At 36.6% G+C, this 22,140-nt stretch overlaps 1 pseudogene; it reads right to left on the reverse strand.

The window, feature by feature from the left end:
• Nucleotides 1-1,651: 1,651 nt before the first annotated feature.
• LOC141424311 (uncharacterized protein C2orf15-like) lies at nt 1,652-3,987 on the reverse strand (annotated as a pseudogene).
• Between the last annotated feature and the right edge of the window lie 18,153 nt (nt 3,988-22,140).

Here is a 22,140-nt window from a genome sequence, read left to right on the forward strand (position 1 = left end):
TTGACAAGATAGTTTCTGAAATAATAAACAACTATGTTTTTGATTAAATAGTTATGAAATGTCAGCTTATCACCTGAAAAAGTGTGTAAAGAAATTTTAAAGCACAGATCTTAAGAACTCTATGAGTAGCCATGTTTTCCAAAAGAAGGAAAAACAGATTTCAAGTACTCTAACCCTAGTTTGTACACCAAGATTTTTGAAAGTTAAAATTACAAATGGCTGAAATGGATAGCAGGAATGAAATAGTTTCCAAAAGGCCCATATGTGCATTCCTGTAATTCCAGCTACTCAGAAGATGAAGGTAGGAGTATCATGGTCCAAGGACAGCTAGGGCAAAAGTGCAAGGCCCTATCTGAGAAGCAAACTAAAAGCCAAAGGACTTAGGTCATGGCTTAAGTGGTAGAATAGTGCCTAACATGTATGAGATCCTAAATTCAATCCCCAGAACTGCCAAAAAAAGAGCCCATATTTGATGTAGAAGTGTAAGTAAGTAAGCCTCTGTCAGAAGAAAAAAAGTTGAAGAAAAATGTTTAATATTTATTGATATGCATTTTGATTATAGTATTACTTCTGATAACATTATGGTTTTGTTATTAGGACTAAGTTTTTTTACACTTTACTTGGTACAATGAAATGTGTCCATTTTTCCATTCAATAATTTTATTTTTCTTTCACTGCAAATCAATATTCCCTACAGATATATTGTTTAGTACTTTTCTGATTTTAAAATATTATTTTCCCTAAATATGCTTCTTTTTTAATGAATATTAAGAAATCACATACTTAGGAATCAGAGATAAATTATATATTAAAGTAAGGTGACATGTTCAAAATATACATATTATAAATACTTTATGTAAGTCAGTATATATCCAGGTGTGAAGTAACTTTAATCACATTTATTGTTACTTTGAATAATGCTACTGATTCAAACTATCAGATAATTTAATAACTGCTATATAAAGCAAAGTTTTTTAATACAGGCTCTTTTTATTCTATTATATATTGGTGGTATAAGAACATCAGCACCTATAAGATAAACTGTTAGATTTAGGAAGTTCTATTTTCTAACTTTAATGTATCTAACAGAAGAGAAAAGCAGTGTTAAAAGGAAAAATTTTAATATAAAATTCTTCTGAAGATGTAACATAATTTACCACTTTTTTGCAGTCTTTACCTGCAATAATCTCTTTTGTAGAAGAAATGCAAAATATAGGAAGACAACATACCCTAAAGCAAAATCCCAAACTAGAAATATGATGCATAAAACTGCCATACCATAAATAATGTCAAATATTGATGTCAAATTTCTTGGACATTTTTTAAATCACTTTCTATTAAAATTGCAGAAAAATGTTTTGGTGACATTCAAATACTTTTACTAAAAAGAAAACTTTCTGAAAACAATGGTAGACTACAAAACCAGAGAAATCTGCTTTGAATTTTGAAAGGTTTTTTCTCCCTAAAGCAACTGCCTTTTGAATACACACCACCAAAAAATGCAGTCAAATATGATTCATAAATAGTGAAAAATAAAACAATAGTCTTGCTTTGTTTTGTTAGGTTTTCCTAATAAGGTTAAATTCTCATTTAACACCCCCCTATCCAGCAAAACAATTTTTGGTTTCTTTGGTTCTATGTACAAATTACTTCATTCCACATCTGTCATTTCTACTCCATCAGTTTCTTTAACATACACCACTGAACCCAAGGCTTTCTCTGAAAGAGATCATGAGCCAGTTCCTTCAATCCTTGTTTGGTTTTCTTGGTTTGTGTCTTCTAATCTTGTTTTCTTATTGTTTTGAAATAAATGAGTCACTGGTTCCAAACTAATTTTCTCAGACCTTTGCACTCTAGCTCACAGCAGTCAAGCATCAGATACTTTTAGTCATATTTGTCTCCTACACTTTCCTTTACAGGTTTCATAGATGCCCACAATTCACTGTAGGCTTAAGTATCAAACCAAAGCCTCTGTTTTCACCATAAATCCTACTTGACGTCTATAGATCATATGTCAGGTCTAATTAAGCAGCATACATTTAGCCAATAAAGCTATGTAAGAGTTCAACAACAGAAAGATAATTTGGGAAGATAAAGTTAACTATAAAGCCAGCAAGATTTTCAAATATTAACACAGATTTATTTATGTGTCTGCAATTCATTTTCACCAATAATGTCATGTTTGTTTTGGACAGGCTAACATGAATCAATAACTATCACTTTGTGATGATTATATCAGTGTGGAACTATATCTCAAGATTTAAACACACTGCTCTAAATAAGCATTATTGACTATTTGTTAGAATGCAACTGAGACTTAGAAATCTTGAAATAAAATAGTAGTATTTTCTCTCCTTAACTAGAAAATACAGCATCAAAAATATAACACTTAGAAACAGATTCAACAAGCTGCATTATTTCTCTGCTGAAGCTACAGAACATTGCTGAGAGGAATGAAGAAGACTTAAATGAATGGTAAAAGAAATCCATGTTTATGGATTAGAAAATAATACTGTTAGATGTCTATGGTACTGAAACAATCTCTAGATTCAAAGAATTCCAAGGTAAAAATTGGCAAGCCAATTCTAAGTTATATGGAATTGAAAAGGATCTAGAATAGTAAAACTGATCTTGATGGAGAACACAATGCATGACATATCTTCTGATTTAAATATTTACAGCAAAGCTAAAATTATCAAGACAGTAAATTTGGCAAAGTGAGTCTGCATTCACAGTTCAGAAATAGACCTACCTCTATGGTGAATTGATTTTCAAAAACATGTCAAATGGGGAAAGAAAATCTTTTAAATAATACTAGTACAAGAAGAGGAACATAGGGAAAAAGAATTATGATCAAGCCCTGCCTTGTACCATTCAAAAGTTAATTTAATAATAATAATAAGTGTAAATGCTACAGAAAAACTATGAGATTTCTGAGTGCTGCTATTTTTTGAAAGAGATGAAATACTAGGCAGGCAAGAAGCCAATTGAAAAACTAGAAGGCTAATGTACCTATTTGACTATGTGAAGTTATGGATGCTTTTCTTCAATTATTCTAAAATTGTGAATGATGCCTCCAAGGATACTGGGATTGTTACACTGAGAAACTGAACCACACTCCCTCCAAGAAAATTTCCAAATTAGCCAGTAGAAAACTGTCCAAGGAGGAAGGAGCAAGATGGAGGATTGTTGACATCCCTATACCCCAGTGACAACTAACTATCCTGAAAAAGGAAGATCAGAGGACCCCAAAAGACACCCAAGAGTTCCCATAATCAGTGAGAAACAAAGCTCTCTCTGAATCTACAAATAGAGAAGCAACTATCCACAGAAAGAATGGGAAGAATGACTCGCAGCTCAACACTCTGGACCCCTAGCCCCTAAAGTCTCCACACAGCTCCAGGCTTCATTATTGGGTGCTGGCTGGGGGTAAGTCCTACTTTTTGGCACTCACAGGAACTCGGAGCTCCACACTCCTCCCTACTACACAATCTGCTACCTTCACTCAGAAATGCCAGGGAAGCCAGCATATCTATGGAAGCAGGACCCAGGGCTCTTTCTGCTCCACAGGTAACAAAATGCACAAACCAGCAAGCTTGGTTCCTCTGGCAACAGCTGCTGTACTGTGCTTCCTACAGGTTTTGTTCTCCCACAACTGCAGTAGCTCCTGTGGCTCTTAGAAGCCAGTGCCTGGCAAGCAGGTCCCAGAAATCTTGCTACCCCACAGACTTGGAGTCCCTGTGCCTGCAGCAGCTGCCACAGCTCCTGGTAGCCTGTGCCAGCAAGCAGGCCCCAGGGCAACTGCTACCTGAAGGTTTGAATCCTCCCTGCAGCACTATTGTACTATCCAAATGGAGCCCATGCCTTGGCAAGCAGGCTCCAGAACACCCACTGTCTGAAGGCTTTGTTTTCCTGTGACTGCAGCAACTCTTGTGGCTCTTTGAAGCCAGCACCTGGCAAGCAGGCCCCAGAACTCCCTCTGCCCATGCTCCAACACAAGTAGATCCTAGAGCATCTGTTGCCTTGTGGGCACCAGACAATTCAAGCCCTCCAGCTTTGCTACCCCCACAGGCACCCTCAACTTGCTACTCAGTGCTAAGAGCCCACTGCCACAACACAAGTGAACCCCAGGCTCCATGCTTTGCTATTCTGCTGGTGCCAGGAAATGTCCCTCCAGTTAGTGCACCACTAACCACCAAGCCTCCTGTGGGAGAGCTCCTGGTGCCTTGTCAAAGAGCAGGAACCCAGCTCCTTCACTGAATGTTAATCTGCCATTCATTGAGCGCCAGGAAATCTGCTTCCTTAAGGAACAAAAAGGCCCAGGGCTTCCCAATGTGCCTGACCACGGGAAAGCCCCCATTTCTCCATTAAAGACCCAAAACACTAGATTCCCTATTGAGGGGAGGAAAGCTGTAACCTACTACTCAGTGAGTGGGATCAAAAATCCTGCCTCCTAAAGTGCACAGAGGCCCAGCACTTTTCCATCTTGCCTGACTACAGGACAGTTCAGTCTTCTGTCTCAGACCAGGAACCTCAGCTCTTCAACTGCATGGTAATCTGCTACTCTGCAGCTGCCAGGAGGCTGGCCTCCCAAGGTTCATAGTGGACCAACATCCCACACTGTCTATGACAGCAAGAGAGCCCTTGCTCCTCTGTCAGAGCAAGAATGCCAGATTCCACTGAGAGGAGGAAAGCTGCAGGTGGCACCAGAAGGCCTGTTTCCCCAAGGCACACAGAAGCCCAGCACTTGACACTGTGCCCCCCTGCAGGAGAGTCTTATCTGTGCTGTCCAAGAGCCAAAATCCCAGCTCCTCCACTGAGTGCAATCTGTTACTCTGCAGGTGCTAGGAGGCCTGGCTCCCACAGTGCACAGAGATCCCCCACTCTCCACTGTGACTACAGGAGAGTCCCTGTGCCCCCATCAAAGAGTGGGAACTCCAGCCCCCTCACTGAGGGAGAAAAGAGGTAATCTGCACTTCAACAAGAACCCTGCAAGGGGTAACATTTCCAGCATACCCATCTCTGAGCAAACTTCTGGAGTTTCAGGAGAAAAAAAACCTCAAAACCCCAACCCAACTACAGGGGCACAAGGAATTAAAACTGTAATAAAAAACAACTCCAAATGCATAAATCTCAATGCAGAATGAAACAGCAAGACAACCACTCTCCTTCAAAATCCAAATCTGCCACTAAGGATCTAAATACCACTAAGGATTATTTGAAAGAGCTATCAAATAATGAATTCCAAAAAACAATAGTAAAAATGATTAATGATCTTAAAGAAGAAACATAAAAAGCTAATATTTGACCTCAAAAAGGATGTGAATAAACAATTAAATAAGCTCAAAGAGAATACAAACAAATAGATGAATGAAATTAAGAAGACTATCTAGGATATGAAAGAGGAAATGAATAAAGATGTGGAAACCCTGAAAAATAATCTTCCAAAATATACAACTCAATTTCTCAAATAAAGCTGTCAATCAAAAGCTTGGTGAACAGAGTAGAGCAAGTAGAAAATAGAGTATCAGAAATAGATGACAAAGTAGAGGAATTAGACCAAACAGGAAAGGATCATGAAAGAATGTTAAGAAAATACAAATGGAACATGCAAGATATCTGAAACACCATGAAAAGACCAAACCTATGAGTCATGGGTGTAGAAGAAGGACAGGAGATACAAACTAAAGGTACTGACAAACTATTCAATAGAATAATAGCAGAAAACTTCCCTAACCTAGAGAAAGGGAGAATCACCCAGGTGCAGGAAGTTTACAGAACACCAAACCATTAGGAACAAAACAGAAACACCCCTAGACACATCATAATCAAAAACCTCAGCACACAGATCAAAGAAAGAATTCTGAAAGCTGCAAAAGAAAAGATAGGTCATATATAAAGGCAAACCCATCAGAATAACAGCAGATTTCTCAACACAAACTCTAAACTCAAGAAGGTCATGGAAAGACATAATTCAGGCTCTGAAAGAAAGCAACTGTCAATCTAGACTAGTCTATCCAGAAAAACTATCTTTCCTCATTGAAGGAGAAATTAAAACCTTCCACAACAAGGAAAAACTAAAGGAATTTGTGACTACCAAGCCAGCACAACAGAGGATACTTAAGGGAACTTTACATATAGGAGAAAAAACTAGAGTGAGACAGGAAGACTCAAGAAAGAATAAATCCTTTTGAGCAAGCAGACCAATAAACAAGGAATAGGTAAAACTAAACTAGGGAATAAAAATGGCTGGAAACAACAGGCACCTGTCAATACTAGCACTGAATGTAAATGGCCTTAATGCCCCAATCAAAAGAAATAGAATATAGCTTATACTCACTCTTCAACAAAATTAGAGATAAGGGCAAAATAGTTTCTGCCTGGTAGCAAGGGGGTGGGGGGGAAAAGGAAGAGGGTGGGGTAGGTAAGAAAGGGGGTGGGGAAAGGGGGGATAAATGACCTAAATATTGTATGCACATATGAGTAAAAGAAAAAAAGAAATAAAATAAAATAGAAATAGAATAGCAAACTGGGTTAAAAAAACAAGACCCAATCAGATGTTGCTTCCAAGAGTCTCATCTCACTGAAAAAAATAAACACTAGCTTAGAGTCAAAGGGTGGAAAATGGTTTTCCAAGCAAATGGATCCTATAAACAGGCAGGAGTAGCTAAACTCATATCTGATTAAAACCAATCAGAAGAAACAATAAAGGTCACTTCATTTTAATGGCAGGAAAAATTCACCAAGGGGAAATATCAATCCTTAACATATGTGCACCAAGCACAGGGGCAACAATCTGCATTTAAAAAAAAAAAACCCTAATGGCCCTAAGAGCACAGGTAGACTGTAACACAGTGAGAGTGGGAGACCTGAATACCTCCCTGTCATCAATATATAGGTCATCCAGCCAAAAGATTAACAAAAAAACTTCAGAACTACTCCAAACATTAGACCAAATAGACATGGTTGATATCTACAGAGTATTTCACCCCAAAACAAGGCAATGCACATTCTTTTCTGTAGCTCATAGAACTTTCTCAAAAATAGATCATATTTTAGGATGCAAAGCTTCTCAACAAACTTGAGAAAATCAAAATAACTACCTGCATCATACCAGATCACAATGGAATAAAACTAGACCTCAACAACAAAAGAAACCACAGAAAATATTCAAACACATTAAGACTGAAAAACACACTGCTGAAGAAATAAGGGAAGAAATAAAAAACTTCCTAAATCCAATGAAAATGAAAATACAACATACCAGAATTTGTGGGACACAGCAAAGGCCATGCTAAGGGGAAAGTTTATAGCTATAAGTGCCTACCTTAAAAAAAAAACAGAGACCACTCAAATAAACATCCTAACAATGCACCTTAAACTCCCAGAAAAAGAACAAACCTAAACCTAAAACCAACAGAAGGAGAGAAATAATAAAGATCAAGTCCAAGATCAATGAGATTGAAACCAAACAATTTATACAAAGAATCAATGAAACAAAAACTTGGTTCTTTGAAAACATTAACAAGATTGACAAACCCTTAGCCAACATGACCAAATGCAGGAGGGAAAAGACTCAAATTAATAAAATCAGAGATAAAAAAGGGGACATAGCCACAAATACTAACAAAATCCTGAGAATCATTAGAGAGTACTAAGGAAACTTATATACAAGTAAACTGGAAAATCTAGATGAAATGGATAAATTTCTAGATTCATATAACCAACCAAAATTGAACCAAGAAGACATTAGCCACCTAAATAGTCCTATTACTTACAATGAAATTGAAGCAGTAATAAAATCTCCCTACAAAAAAGAGCACAGGACCTAATGGATTCATGTTGAATTTCACCAGACCTTTAGAGAAGAACTAATATCAATACTTCTCAAACTTCTCCAGGAAATAGAAAGGGAAAGAACACTACCAAACTCATTCTATGAAGCCAGCATCACAATTATTCCAAAACCCAATAAAGACGTAACCAGAAAAGAGAATTATAGCCCAATACTCTAATGAATATAGATACAAAGACTCTTAACAAAATACTGGCAAACAGAATTCAACAACACATCAAAAAGATCACACACCATGACCAAATTGGTTTCATTCAAGGGATGCACAGATGGTTGAACATTCATAAATCCATAAGTGTAATACAGCATATAAACAGAAGCAGTGACAAAAACCATATGATCCTCTCAATAGATGCAGAAAAAGCCTTTGACAAAATCCAACATCTTTTCATGATAAAAACACTGTAGAAACTGGGAATAGAAGGAATGTTCCTCAACATAATAAAGGATATATATGACAAACCTAGAGCCAATATACTAAATGGAGAACAACTGAAACCATTCCCGTTAGAGTCAGGAATGAGATAGGACTGTCTGCTTTCTCCACTCCTATTCAGTACAGATTTGGAATTCTTAGCCAGAGCAGTAAGACAAGAGCAAAAAATAAATGGGATTCAAAGAGGGAAAGAAGAAGTCAAACTATCCCTATTTGCAGATGACATGATGCTGTACCTGAGACCCCAAAAACTCTACCAAAAAATATTAGAAATCATAAATTCTTTTGGCAAAGTAGCAGGATACAAAAGTTAAAATACAGAAATCAGTAGCTTTTCTATATACCAACAACGCACAAACTGAGCAAGAAATCAGGGAAACAACCCCACTTACAATAGCCTCAAAACAACAAAGTACTTTGGAATAAAGTTAACAAAAGAAGCCAAAGGCATTTTTAATGAAAACTATAAGCTACTGAAGAGAGAAATTGAAGACTTCAGAAGACGGAAAGACCTTCAATGCTCGTGGATTGGCAGAATCAACGTTGTGAAAATGGCCATATTACCAAAAGCAATCTACATGTTCAATGCAATCCCTATCAAAATTCCAATGACATTCTACATAGAAATAGCAAAACCAATCATGAAATATATATATATAGAGAGAGAAACACAAAGACTGTGAATAAACAAAGCATTTCTGAGCAAAAAGTCCAATGCCAAAGCATCACAATACCCAACTGCAAACTATACTACAGAGCCATAACAATAAAAAACAGCATGTTATTGACACAAAAACAGACAGGAAGACCAATGGATCAGAATAGAAAACCCAGACATAAACCCATGCACCCATAGATAACTTATCTTCAAGAAAGGAGCCCAAAACACAAAATGGAGAAAAGACTGCCTCTTCAACAAATGCTGCTGGGAAAACTGGATATCCACATGTAGAAGACTGAAACTAGATCCCTATCTTTCACCCTGTACCAAAGTCAACTCAAAGTGGATCAGACACCTTAATATAAGGTATGAAACTTTGAAATTCCAGGAAGCAGTAGGAAATACACTGGAACAGATAGGTATAGGGAACACCTTCCTAAACAGAACTACAAAGGCTCAGAATGTAAGAGAAAGGATAAACAAATGGTACTGCATCAAACTAAAGAGCTTTTGCACAGCAAAGAAAACAGTCACCAGACTCAAGAGACAAACCATAGAATGGGAGAAAAATCCTTGCCAGCTACTCATCCAACAAGGACCTAATATCCAAAATCTATAGACATTGGTCTACCATTTGATCCAGCAATACCACTCTTGGGGATATACCCAAAAGACTGTGACACAGGTTACTCCAGAGGCACCTGCACACCCATGTTTATTGTGGCACTATTCACAATAGCCAAGTTATGGAAACAGCCAAGATGCCCCAGCACTGACGAATGGATTAAGAAAATGTGGTATCTATACACAATGGAATTTTATGCAGCCATGAAGAAGAACGAAATGTTATCATTCGCTGGTAAATGGATGGAATTGGAGAACATCATTCTGAGTGAGGTTAGCCTGGCCCAAAAGACCAAAAATCGTATGTTCTCCCTCATATGTGGACATTAGATCAAGGGCAAACACAACAATGGGATTGGACTTTGAGCACATGATAAAAGCGTTAGCACACAAGGGAGGGGTGAGGATAGGTAAGACACCTAAAAAATTACCTAGCACTTGTTGCCCTTAACACAGAGAAACTAAAGCAGATACCTTAAAAGCAACTGAGGCCAATGGGAGAAGGGGACCAGGAACTAGAGAAAAGGTTAGATTAAAAAGAATTAACCTAGAAGGTAACACCCATGCACAGGAAATCAATGTGAGTCAATGCCCTGTATAGCTATCCTTATCTCAACTAGCAAAAACCCTTGTCCCTTTCTGTTATTGCTTATACTCTCTGTACAACAAAATTAGAGATAAGGGCAAAATAGTTTCTGCTGGGTATTGAGCGGGGGGGGGAGAGGGAGGGGGCGGAGTGGGTTGTAAGGGAGGGGGTGGGGGCAGGGGGGAGAAGTGACCCAAGCCTTGTATGCACAATTAAATAATAAAAGAAAAAAAAAGATTAATCACAGTCCTGAGCTGGGATATAGCTCAGTAGTAGAGTGCTTGCCTACTTTGCATGAGGCCCTGGGCTTGATCCCCAACACCAAAGAAGAAAAGACAAAAAAAATAGATTAATCACAGTCACATTTTATTGAAAGAAAGAGAATACACATGAATGAAAAGGCTTCCCAAATTTAATAAAAAACAAAACAAAACAAAATCTACATGGAACTCAAAAAACTCAGCCCCCAAAGAATCAACACCCCAATGAAAACTGTGCACATGAATTTAAGAGGGTTCTCAAAAGAAGAGGAACAAATCATCAGTAAGTACACAAAGAAGTGCTCAACTTCCCTGGGTGTAAATAGATGCAAATCAAAACTACACTAAAATTTCATCTCACCCCAGTTAGTATGGCTATAATCAAGAATAACAATAGCAACAAATGCTGGCAAGGATGTGACAACACAGGAACTCTACTACACTGATGGTGAGAATGTAAATTAGTATAACCACTATGGAATGCAGTATGGAGATTCCTCAAAAAACTAGACATAGAACTGCCATCAGATCCAATGATACCACTCCTGGGTATCTACCCAAAAGAACATAAGACAGGATACCATAAAGACACCTGTACGCTGATGTTCATTGCCGCACCATTCAAAATAGCCACACTGTGGAAAAAATGCAGGTGCCCTACAACTGATGGATGGATCAAGAAATTGTGGTGTATATACACAATGGAGTATTACTCAGCCATAAAGAATAATGACAAGTGGTTTGAAGGTAAATGGATGCAATTGGAAGACATCAGTGTTACTTGAAGTAAGCCAGGATGGGGAACACAAAAGCCACATGTTTTCTCTCATATATGGAAGATATATCCAAAGATAAACATTTATACAAAAGCAAGCATGATCACACACATATATCAGGTATAGAACATGTTTGTAACAGTGGAACTACTCTATGGAACTCAGAGAAAGAAGGAAAGGAAAAGAAAATGATAGAGCATCAGTAATATTTCGTAACATAAGATGTGAAGGTAGAGGATATAAAGATGTGCATCAAAAGCTGTTGAAAAATTGGAGATGGGAAGTAAAGGGGTAAGGGAGAGTAATGGAAGGGGTTGAATGGACCAAGGTACAGCACACCCACAGGGCATACATTGAGACACACCTTTGAATATCAACTTAAGTATTAATAACAAAATCTAGGACTCTAAAATAGGTACAGTCTGGGGAGGGTACTACTGGGAAGGGGAAGGGGGAAAGAAGGAGATTAAGGTGATGGTATGTGGTAGATAGAGTTCATATCCCTAAATGAAACAGAACTAAGAAACCTTTTGTAGTTGTTTTAAGTGATGTGGTGAGGGAGTTGAGGGGGAGAGATTATGGAGACAATGTAAACAATGTACAATATATGACTAATTGGAATTGTCACTACAAATCCCCCCTGTATAATGAATATATCCTAATAAAAATTTATTTTAAAAACTTTCAAAATGGAAAGTTGAAGGGGGTACCTATGCACCTGTACCCCCATGCCGCTATAACTTTGAACAAAACAAGGTTCACTAGATTCATTTTTCTTTTGAAAACTGGACAACATAACTCACAATATTTCTTCCAAATCTAATCTCCTGTGGTTTATTCATATATTCATTTTTATTTATCAAAAACCCGTTGGTACTGACCATCTATATTTCCAAGCACCATTACCACACAGATGAATTAAAAAATCTTTACACTTCTGGAATCATCCAGTTAAACAGGCTTATATAAACAACTAAAATATCTACAAACTGCTAAGGCAATTCACATCCAAGTGTGGTCCATGCAGGAGTTTCAAGTGCTTACTCTGTGCCAGACCAGAGAACGATCTCCTTTGGAAGTTCTGTGGTGTGTGCCACTCCAAGGAAATGCAGGTGAGTGGGGGATGATGTCTTTGAAGTTTGTGTGCTATGCCAAGGAACTTGGACTTTATTCACTAAGTTATTTTCAGAGTCATCCTTGTTTCTTTTCTTCTTCCTTTAAATAAAAATCTGTTTCAGAAAAAATTGTCTAGATATAGACTGAATTAATTAACAATTATTTGATAATTTTTAAAAACCAATATGCTCTTAAAATACAATCTTTTCAATTTTCCATAATCAGTCTACCAAATTTTGAAACACAGTCAACCTACCATGTCTGTGTGTTTTGTGTCCATGGAGTCAATCAACTGAAGATCAAAAATATTTCGAAAAAATTGCACTTGTGCAAAACACGTAATAGTCATTTTTCTCTTGTCATCACTCCCTAAAAAAACACACTTAGGTACACACAATCAAACCTTCAAACAACTAAGACAACTAAATGACAGGAATCACCACATACCTATCAGTACTAACGCTTAATGTAAATGGACTTAATTCACCCATCAAAAGACACCGTTTGACAAAATGGATTAAAAAAGAAGATCCAACAATTTGTTGCTTACAGGAGACTCATCTCACTGACAGAAATAAGCATATGCTTAGGATGAAAGGCTGGAAGAAGATTTACCAAGCCAATGGCACCCGAAAACAGGCAGGAGTAGCAATACTTATCTCTGACAAAGTAGACTTCAAACCTACATTAATCAAACGAGATAAAGAAGGACATTCCATACTAATAAAAGGGGAAATAGACCAAAAGGAAATAATAATCATCAATCTGTATGCACCCAATGTCAACGCACCCAATTTCACCAAACATACCCTGAAAGACCTAAAAGCATATATAAATGCCAACACAGTGGTTGTGGGAGACTTTAACACCCCATTATCATCAATAGATAGGTCATCCAAACAAAAAATCAATAAAGAAATCCAAGATCTAAAGTATGCAATAGATCAAATGGACCTAGTAGATGTCTACTGAATATTTCATCCAACCTCTACACAATATACATTCTTCTCAGCAGCCCATGGAACCTTCTCCAAAATAGATCATATCCTAGGGCACAAAGCAAGCCTCAGCAAATATAAGAAAATAGAAATAATACCGTGCATACTATCTGACCACAATGCAGTAAAAGTAGAACTCAACAACAAAAGTAAGGACAAAAAACATGCAAACAGCTGGAAACTAAATAACTCATTACTTAATGAAGAATGGATCATCGATGCAATAAAAGAGGAAATTAAAAAGTTCCTGGAAGTCAATGAAAATGAAAACACAACCTACCGGAACCTATGGGACACAGCTAAGGCAGTCTTGAGAGGAAAGTTTATAGCCATGACTGCATATATTAAAAAGATTGAAAGATCCCAAATCAATGACCTAATGATACATTTCAAACTCCTACAAAAACAAGAACAAGCAAATCCCAAAACAAATAGAAGGAGAGAAATAATAAAAATAAGAGCTGAAATCAACGAAATAGAAACCAAAAAAAACCATACAAAGAATTAATGAAACAAAAAGTTGGTTCTTTGAAAAAATAAACAAGATCGATAGACCCCTGGCAAACCTGATTAAAATGAGGAGAGAAAAAACCCAAATTAGTAGAATTAGGAATGCAAAAGGGGAGATAACAACAAACACCATGGAAGTCCAGGAAATCATCAGAGACTACTTTGAGAACCTATATTCAAATAAATTTGAAAATCTAAAAGAAATGGACAGATTTCTAGATACATATGATCATCCAAAACTGAACTAAGAGGAAATTAATCACCTGAATAGACCTATAACACAAAATGAAATTGAAGCAGCAATCAAGAGTCTCCCCAAAAAGAAAAGTCCAGGACCTGATGGATTCTCTGCTAAATTCTATCAGACCTTTAAAGAAGAACTGATACCAACCCTCCTTAAACTGTTCCACGAAATAGGAAGGGAAGGAAAACTGCCAAACACATTTTATGAAGCCAGTATTACACTTATCCCAAAACCAGACAAAGACACCTCCAAAAAGGAGAACTATAGGCCAATCTCTTTAATGAACATTGATGCAAAAATCCTCAACAAAATAATGGCAAACCGAATTCAGCAACACATCAAAAAGATTATTCACCATGACTAAGTAGGCTTCATCGCAGGGATGCAGGGGTGGTTTAACATACAAAAATCAGTGAATGCAATAAACCACATTAACAGAAGCAAAGACAAAAACCACTTGATCATCTCAATAGGTACAGAAAAAGCCTTTGATAAGATCCAACACCATTTCATGATAAAAGTTCTAAGAAAACTAGGAATAGAAGGAAAGTTCCTCAACATTATAAAAGCTATATATGACAAACCTACAGCCAGCATTATACTTAATGGAGAAAAACTGAAACCATTCCCTCTAAAATCAGGAACCAGACAAGGATGCCCACTATCTCCACTCCTATTCAACATAGTACTGGAATTCCTAGCCAGAGCAATTAGGCAAGAAGAAGGAATAAAAGGAATACAAATAGGTAAAGAAACTGTCAAAATATCCCTATTTGCAGACGACGTGATCCTATACCTTAAAGACCCAAAAAACTCTACTCAGAAGCTTCTAGACATCATCAATAGCTATAGCAAGGTAGCAGGATATAAAATCAACATAGAAAAATCATTAGCATTTCTATACACTAACAATGAGCAAACTGAAAAAGAATGTATGAAAACAATTCCATTTACAATAGCCTCAAAAAAATCAAATACCTATGTGTAAACCTAACAAAAGATGTGAAAGACCTCTACAAGGAAAACTATAAACTTCTGAAGAAAGAGATTGAGGAAGACTATAGAAAGAGGAGAGATCTCCCATGCTCATGGAATGGTAGAATCAACATAGTAAAAATGTCGATACTCCCAAAAGTAATCTACATGTTTAATTCAATTCCCATCAAAATTCCAATGACATTCATTAAAGAGATTGAAAAATCTACTGTGAAATTTATATGGAAACACAAGAGGCCATGAATAGCCAAGGCAATACTCAGTCAAAAGAACAATGCAGGAGGTATCACAATACCTGACTTCAAGCTATATTACAAAGCAATAACAATAAAAACAGCATGGTACTGGCACAAAAACAGACATGAAGACAAGTGGAACAAAATAGAGGACCCAGATATGAAGCCACACAACTATAAGCAACTTATCTTTGACAAAGGAGCTAAAAATATACGATGGAGAAATAGCAGCCTCTTCAACAAAAACTGCTGGGAAAACTGGTTAGCAGTCTGCAAAAAACTGAAACTAGATCCATGTATATCACCCTATACCAAGATTAACTCAAAATGGATCAAGGATCTTAATATCAGACCACAACCTCTTAAGTTGATACAAGAAAGAGTAGGAAATACTCTGGAGTTAGTAGGTATAGGTAAGAACTTTCTCAATGAAACCCCAGCAGCACAGCAACTAAGAGATAGCATAGATAAATGGGACCTCATAAAACTAAAAAGCTTCTGCTCAACAAAAGAAATGGTCTCTAAACTGAAGAGAACACCCACAAAGTGGGAGAAAATATTTGCCAACTATACACCAGACAAAGGACTGATAACCAGAATATACAGGGAACTTAAAAAACTAAATTCTCCCAAAACTAATGAACCAAAAAGAAATGGGCACGTGAACTAAACAGAACTTTCTCCAAAGAAGAAATTCAAATGGCCAGAAAACACATGGAAAAAATGCTCACCATCTCTAGCAATAAAGGAAATGCAAATTAAAACCACGCTAAGATTCCACCTCACCCCTGTTAGAATAGCCATCATCAGCAACACCACCAACAACAGGTGTTGTCGAGGATGCGGGGAAAAAGGAACCCTCATACACTGTTGGTGGGAATATAGACTAGTACAACCACTCTGGAAAAAAATTTGGAGGCTACTTAAAAAGCTGGACATCGATCTACCATTTGATCCAGCAATACCACTCTTGGGGATATACCCAAAAAACTGTGACACAGGTTACTCCAGAGGCACCTGCACACCCATGTTTATTGCGGCACTATTCACAATAGCCAAGTTATGGAAACAGCCAAGATGCCCCACCACTGACGAATGGATTAAGAAAATGTGGTATCTATACACAATGGAATTTTATGCAGCCATGAAGAAGAACGAAATGTTATCACTTGCTGGTAAATGGATGGAATTGGAGAACATCATTCTGAGTGAGGTTAGCCTGGCCCAAAAGACCAAAAATCGTATGTTTTCCCTCATATGTGGACATTAGATCAAGGGCAAACACAACAAGGGGATTGGACTTTGAGCACATGATAAAAGCGAGAGCACACAAGGGATGGGTGAGGATAGGTAAGACACCTAAAAAACTAGCTAGCATTTGTTGCCCTTAACTCAGAGAAACTAAAGCAGATACCTTAAAGCAACTGCGGCCAATAGGAAAAGGGGAGCAGGTACTAGAGAAAAGGTTAGATCAAAAAGAATTAACCTAGAAGGTAACAACCACACACAGGAAATCAATGTGAGTCAATGCCCTGTATAGCTATCCTTATCTCAACCAGCAAATCCCTTGTTCCTTCCTATTATTGCTTATACTCTCTCTACAACAAAATTAGAGATAAGGGCAAAATAGTTTCTGCTGGGTATTGGGGGGGGGGAGAGGGAGGGGGCGGAGTGGGTTGTAAGGGAGGGGGTGGGGGCAGGGGGGAGAAATGAACCAAGCCTTGTATGCACATATGAATAATAAAAGAAAAATGAAAAAAAAAAAGAAACACAGTCAACCTTCCATGTCTGTGTGTTTTGTGTCCATGGAGTCAATCAACTGAAGATCAAAAATGTTTTGAAAAAATTGCACTTGTGCAAAACATGTAATAGTCATTTTTCTCTTGTCATCACTCCCTAAAAAAACACAATATAACAATTATTTACATAGCATTTACATTGTGTGTTATGTATCATAAATAATCTAGGGCTGATTTATTGTATATGTATAGATTATAGCAATTACTGCACCATCTTACATAAGAGACTTGAACATCTGCAGATTTGCGTATCCACAGGGGTCCTGGAACCAATTCCCTGTAGATACCGAAGAACAGCTATATTTGGTTTCTATCTTGGATATAATGGGTTTTTTTGTTTTACATCTGCATAATGTCACTCAAAGCACTTTATAAGAAATATATTTGTCCAGGCAGATTGACTAAAGGACACTTAGGAGAGTTAGTTTATCTAACTAAAAGAAAAAATAGAAAGTATCCTTGATGAAAATAACTGCCACCCTCTCATTTCCTTCCTTTTTGTAAGAAAAATATTGAGTTCAGGTAAGATAAAATAAATTTATAATAATAATATTTTTTAAAGGTATGAGCATGTGGTTAGATCTGTGATGATTTTTAAGGAACCAGCTCTTCTATTCCCACTTATGTTCACAATATCACGGTAGGTGAACTGATTGAAAGTTCAGCAGAATGCATTTGAAGACAACAAGATAAAAATGAGTTGGCTGAATAGTTGAGCACTCTAAAGTTATTCTGTTTTGATTACATGAACCACTTGAGTGATACTTCACAACATACAGTCTATTTACATATACTCCATCTGAACTATTGTATTTTAACAAAATGCTGCAGATAAACACTTATTTATGCATGCATTTTGAAATATTCATGAAATATATTATCAGTGTTCATATTACACAGTCTTACAAAGTCTTTATTATAGCCAAATATATAAGTAAAGATGAAATCTTTGATCACAAATTCAGATACCATGCTAGCTATTTTAAGCAAAAAAGGGTACAATATAGGGAAGTATAATTTTTGCAACATCAAGAAAGCTGAAAAGAACACTTAAAAAATCAGAAAGTAGAAGATATCAATAAACTTTTACCAATGACCTATGCTGCCTACAGTATTGAAAGAGGACACTGGAAAGCCACTGAAAAAACTCCATATCTGCCATCTGCAGACTCCCAGATGCTCCTGGAAAATGATATCTTCTCTGTATTTCCTATTTCCAAATCTCACACAAATGACTTTCATTGGCAGAATTTAAACCAAATCACTACTGGCCAGTAAATCTGGTTATTGTAACTTCCAAATTGTTAAGACCCATGTTACAAAGTAGAGTTTAAAAGAACAAAGATCACCCTACGTATCAAAAAAAGCAATAGCTATCTTAGCTCTCCAGACATGTATATTTAAATTGCCTAACAACAATATTATTCTTTTGACTAATCTTACATAACCATTCCTCAATTTAATGAAGATTTGCTCATCTCTCCCTCAAAATGTAAGACACAAAAATACTAATGCCACAGTTTCTGTCTCTGGTTATTAATTTTCTATCCCAGACAAAAATTTTCAGACTGAGCTAGAAGTTTAATGACTAATGATATTCCTTATATAAGCCAATAAAACAAGGGGGGAAAGAATTCAGCTAATATATGCTTTCTATATAATGACTTTCATATTACACATAAAATGTATGGAGGAAGAATATAAATATAATTACTAAAGTCCTTCTTTCTGAAATTGATCATAAAGCTGTTATTGAGTTAGAACTTACTCATCCTATTGCATGTCATATTCACTTTTTCCTAAACATCTCAGGTGGATATGGACTTTGCCTGGCAGAAAAATCCAAGACTTCATTCCTTAGTGATCCAACCCAATAGTATTCTTGCCTCTGTTGGGTGACCGATTTTCATGAAAGAATTAAGGGCAGTAAGAGGCTCACCCAGACCATCCCCTCTGCATTCTTGCCATACTTCTTCCTTGATGATAGTGTTGACCCTATTTTATTTTCTCTTAAAAATCAGGATTAATCACCCCACTCAGTACAGTATCCTTCAAATTCAATGTGTCCAAGTTACAATCTGAACTGCAAGTTCCATGTGCCACCTGGTAAAATTTTTGCTTTCTTGAAAATGAAGATCTCAGAATCTGCAGAGCCCACAGAATTCAAGAACAGAAAGTGTACCTTTTGACAGTATCTTAGTAAGTGAAAGCTTAAGAAGAGTCATGCCCACTCCTTCTACCCCTTGTTTGTTATATCTGTGACTTCTTACTATTGAAGAACGAGCACCACATCATGTTCACAATCACTGGCATTTGATTTAGATCCTGCAGGGTATTGTCTCTCAGTTGGTATAAAATTGTCTTCATTAAGTTTTTCCATTTTTCCATGAGAATAGTTTTTATTTTATTTCATAAAATAAATGAAACGAATGCCTTATCATCATGATAGTAAATAAAATAACATTAAATCTATAGATGATGGTTTAGTCAGAAGAAATGAGAACAAGAAGGATAGTCCATAGCAAGAGCAAATACATATTACAGTGAGGACATGTAACTAACCCCTCCATCATAAAAGACAACCTATAGGATCAAAGTTTGAATCCAGCTTTTGGATACTTTGGTTAAGAACTATTTTTAGACTGTTACAGAAGCTCTCCACTTTTCTGAACCATAAATTTGTCATTAACTGACTAAAGCTCTCCATTGTAGTAAGAAGCAGCCAAATCATTCCATAGTCTGCATTATAATCTTTTCCACTGTAAACCTTGTATTAGAATAACCACTTGTCTCCTAGTCTTTTCTTTCAACAGTCCCAGAGTTGCAAGCATATTATTTTCACCAAATGTTTTGCCTTCATGCTGTGAATTGTCAATAGCCAATTTTTGATTAGCCATAAGATATTACTGCTTTCAAATCTCACCCATCAGATAACCAATCTAAATTACAATCTGTGAGGTTCTGTACTTGTGTTGAATTTTGGTACCAAATTTTCTATCTGAAAGGTTCAGTCAGGAAATTAGAAACTTATGTTGCCATTTCTAGAATTAGAGACTTGTGGAGCCAGTGAGAAGGCTTTCAGGAGTGAAAAATCAGGGAAGCTGCCACCAGTCCCCGGAGATCAGAAGTGGTGCGATTCCAGAAAACAGTCACCAAATGAGCTCAGATCCCTGTATTACTGCACAGGTGATTCCAAGGGGTCACCAAGAAGCCACTACCAATATTCCACAGTCATTTGCCACTGTACAGTAGAAATGTCTTCTCTCTGCCTCCTGAATGTCATGGAGAACCTCTCAATGGCAGACTCCAAATGAGACCTGGATGGCAAGAAGGTCTGGGGCTTTCCCTCTTTGCAGTACAGAGAAGTGCTTAGAAGGCAAAGGTGGGACTGAGCTTCAGCAGACATCTGGCACAATGACCAAGAAAAGAAAATTATGTCTCAAAAGTTAAACTTTTTAGAATGCCTCAATCCAACCAAAAACTAATGCAATCGAGTGTAAACTGAGCTCCACTGATTCTGTTGTGGTGGGGGGAGAGGAGGAATTTGAGCAATATTCTTAACCTTTTTAAACCTTGGTTTCCTCCTCTACAATTCAAGCGAATTATAATGCACTTTTAAAATTTTGTTGAGAAGATTTAATCTCCATTAAAGAGCTTAAAATTAAGCAATTATTCTTAAATGTGATATAATATTTTTGTTTATATGAATGTTTTATATCTAAACTAATTTCTGTGCACAATATACTTTATATAATGAAGAGATAATTTTAGAGCTAAGAATAACTATTTAAATGATGTAGGCAGAAAAACTAACCTATACATAAGAAGAGTGTGGCTGCATTTAGATTAAATATCTTATCTATAGCAAAGCAGCTAAACTCAAGCATCCACCTTATGGTACCTCCTTTTAATTACCAATAAAGAGTTTTAATAAGATCAGCATTTTATATGTATATATTATGGCTCATTTTGAGCCTATATACTGTAATTCAAAGCAGTATACAACTGTTCTAAAAGCAGATTGTTACAAGGCTGAGAATGTTGGCACTGTATTTCTGCACCTAGTTTATATCTATTCTTTGCAAGGTGAAATCATTAATTTCAAATGCTTTGCCTTGGAAAATGATGCTGTATGAATTCTGAAAAATTATACATGTTCATTTTAAATCTAGAAGTTAAAAAGATACTAACGTCAATAAAACGAATTCTCAGTCTGATATTTATTCCACATCAAATCTCATGAGAGATTCATTGTAATGGCAAGACACATGGCATCTTCAGGTCATGTTATTAAAATCAAGGCTGATAGGTATTTTATATCTTTTACCTTTGTAAAAAGGTTTTGTCTGATGTTAAGTGGGTTTTTAATTGGGAAACTTCCCATTTTATTACGGATCTCATAATGTGAATTAGTCATCATCAAGATATAAGCAGGACTACATATGTTATAGCTGTTTTTTTTCTTGTGTTCAGTTTTGTAAAAAAAATAGCAGAGAGCTGATAGCTCATGTCTATAATCCTAGCTACTCAGGAGGCAGCGATCAGGAGGATTGAGGTTCAAAGCCAGCCCAGTTCGCAAGACCCTATCTCTAAAAAACCCATCACAAAAAAGGGCTGGCAGAGTGGTCCAAGGTGTAGGCCCTGAGTTCAAACCCCATTACTGCCAAGATAGATAGATAGATAGATATAGACATAGATTTATAAAACAGTAAGCTGGAATGACAAAGGAACAAATCAGTGCGTGTAACTATTGCATGATGAACTTTTGTAGCTAGCTATTTAATTATTCCCTCTTCCTCTTTTAAGCTTATTATCTCTAATTACATGCTCTAAAAGTTGAATGGGGAAAATATTCAACTTTTCTTCTTTAAGAACAAGACAACAAAGCACAGAAGTTATCTGTTGTTTCCAGAAGGTAGTATTTTTGAGTGAAAGAGGTATTATTCATTGATGTATAAATTGCCCTTATTATTCTTCTTAAAAACTTGTTGAATTTTTACTTCAATGAGATTGGACCACGAGTGTTTTGGAAAGATAAATGCC

The sequence above is a fragment of the Castor canadensis genome, chromosome 6, assembly GCF_047511655.1.
Source record: "Castor canadensis chromosome 6, mCasCan1.hap1v2, whole genome shotgun sequence".
Taxonomy (NCBI): Eukaryota; Metazoa; Chordata; class Mammalia; order Rodentia; family Castoridae; genus Castor; species Castor canadensis.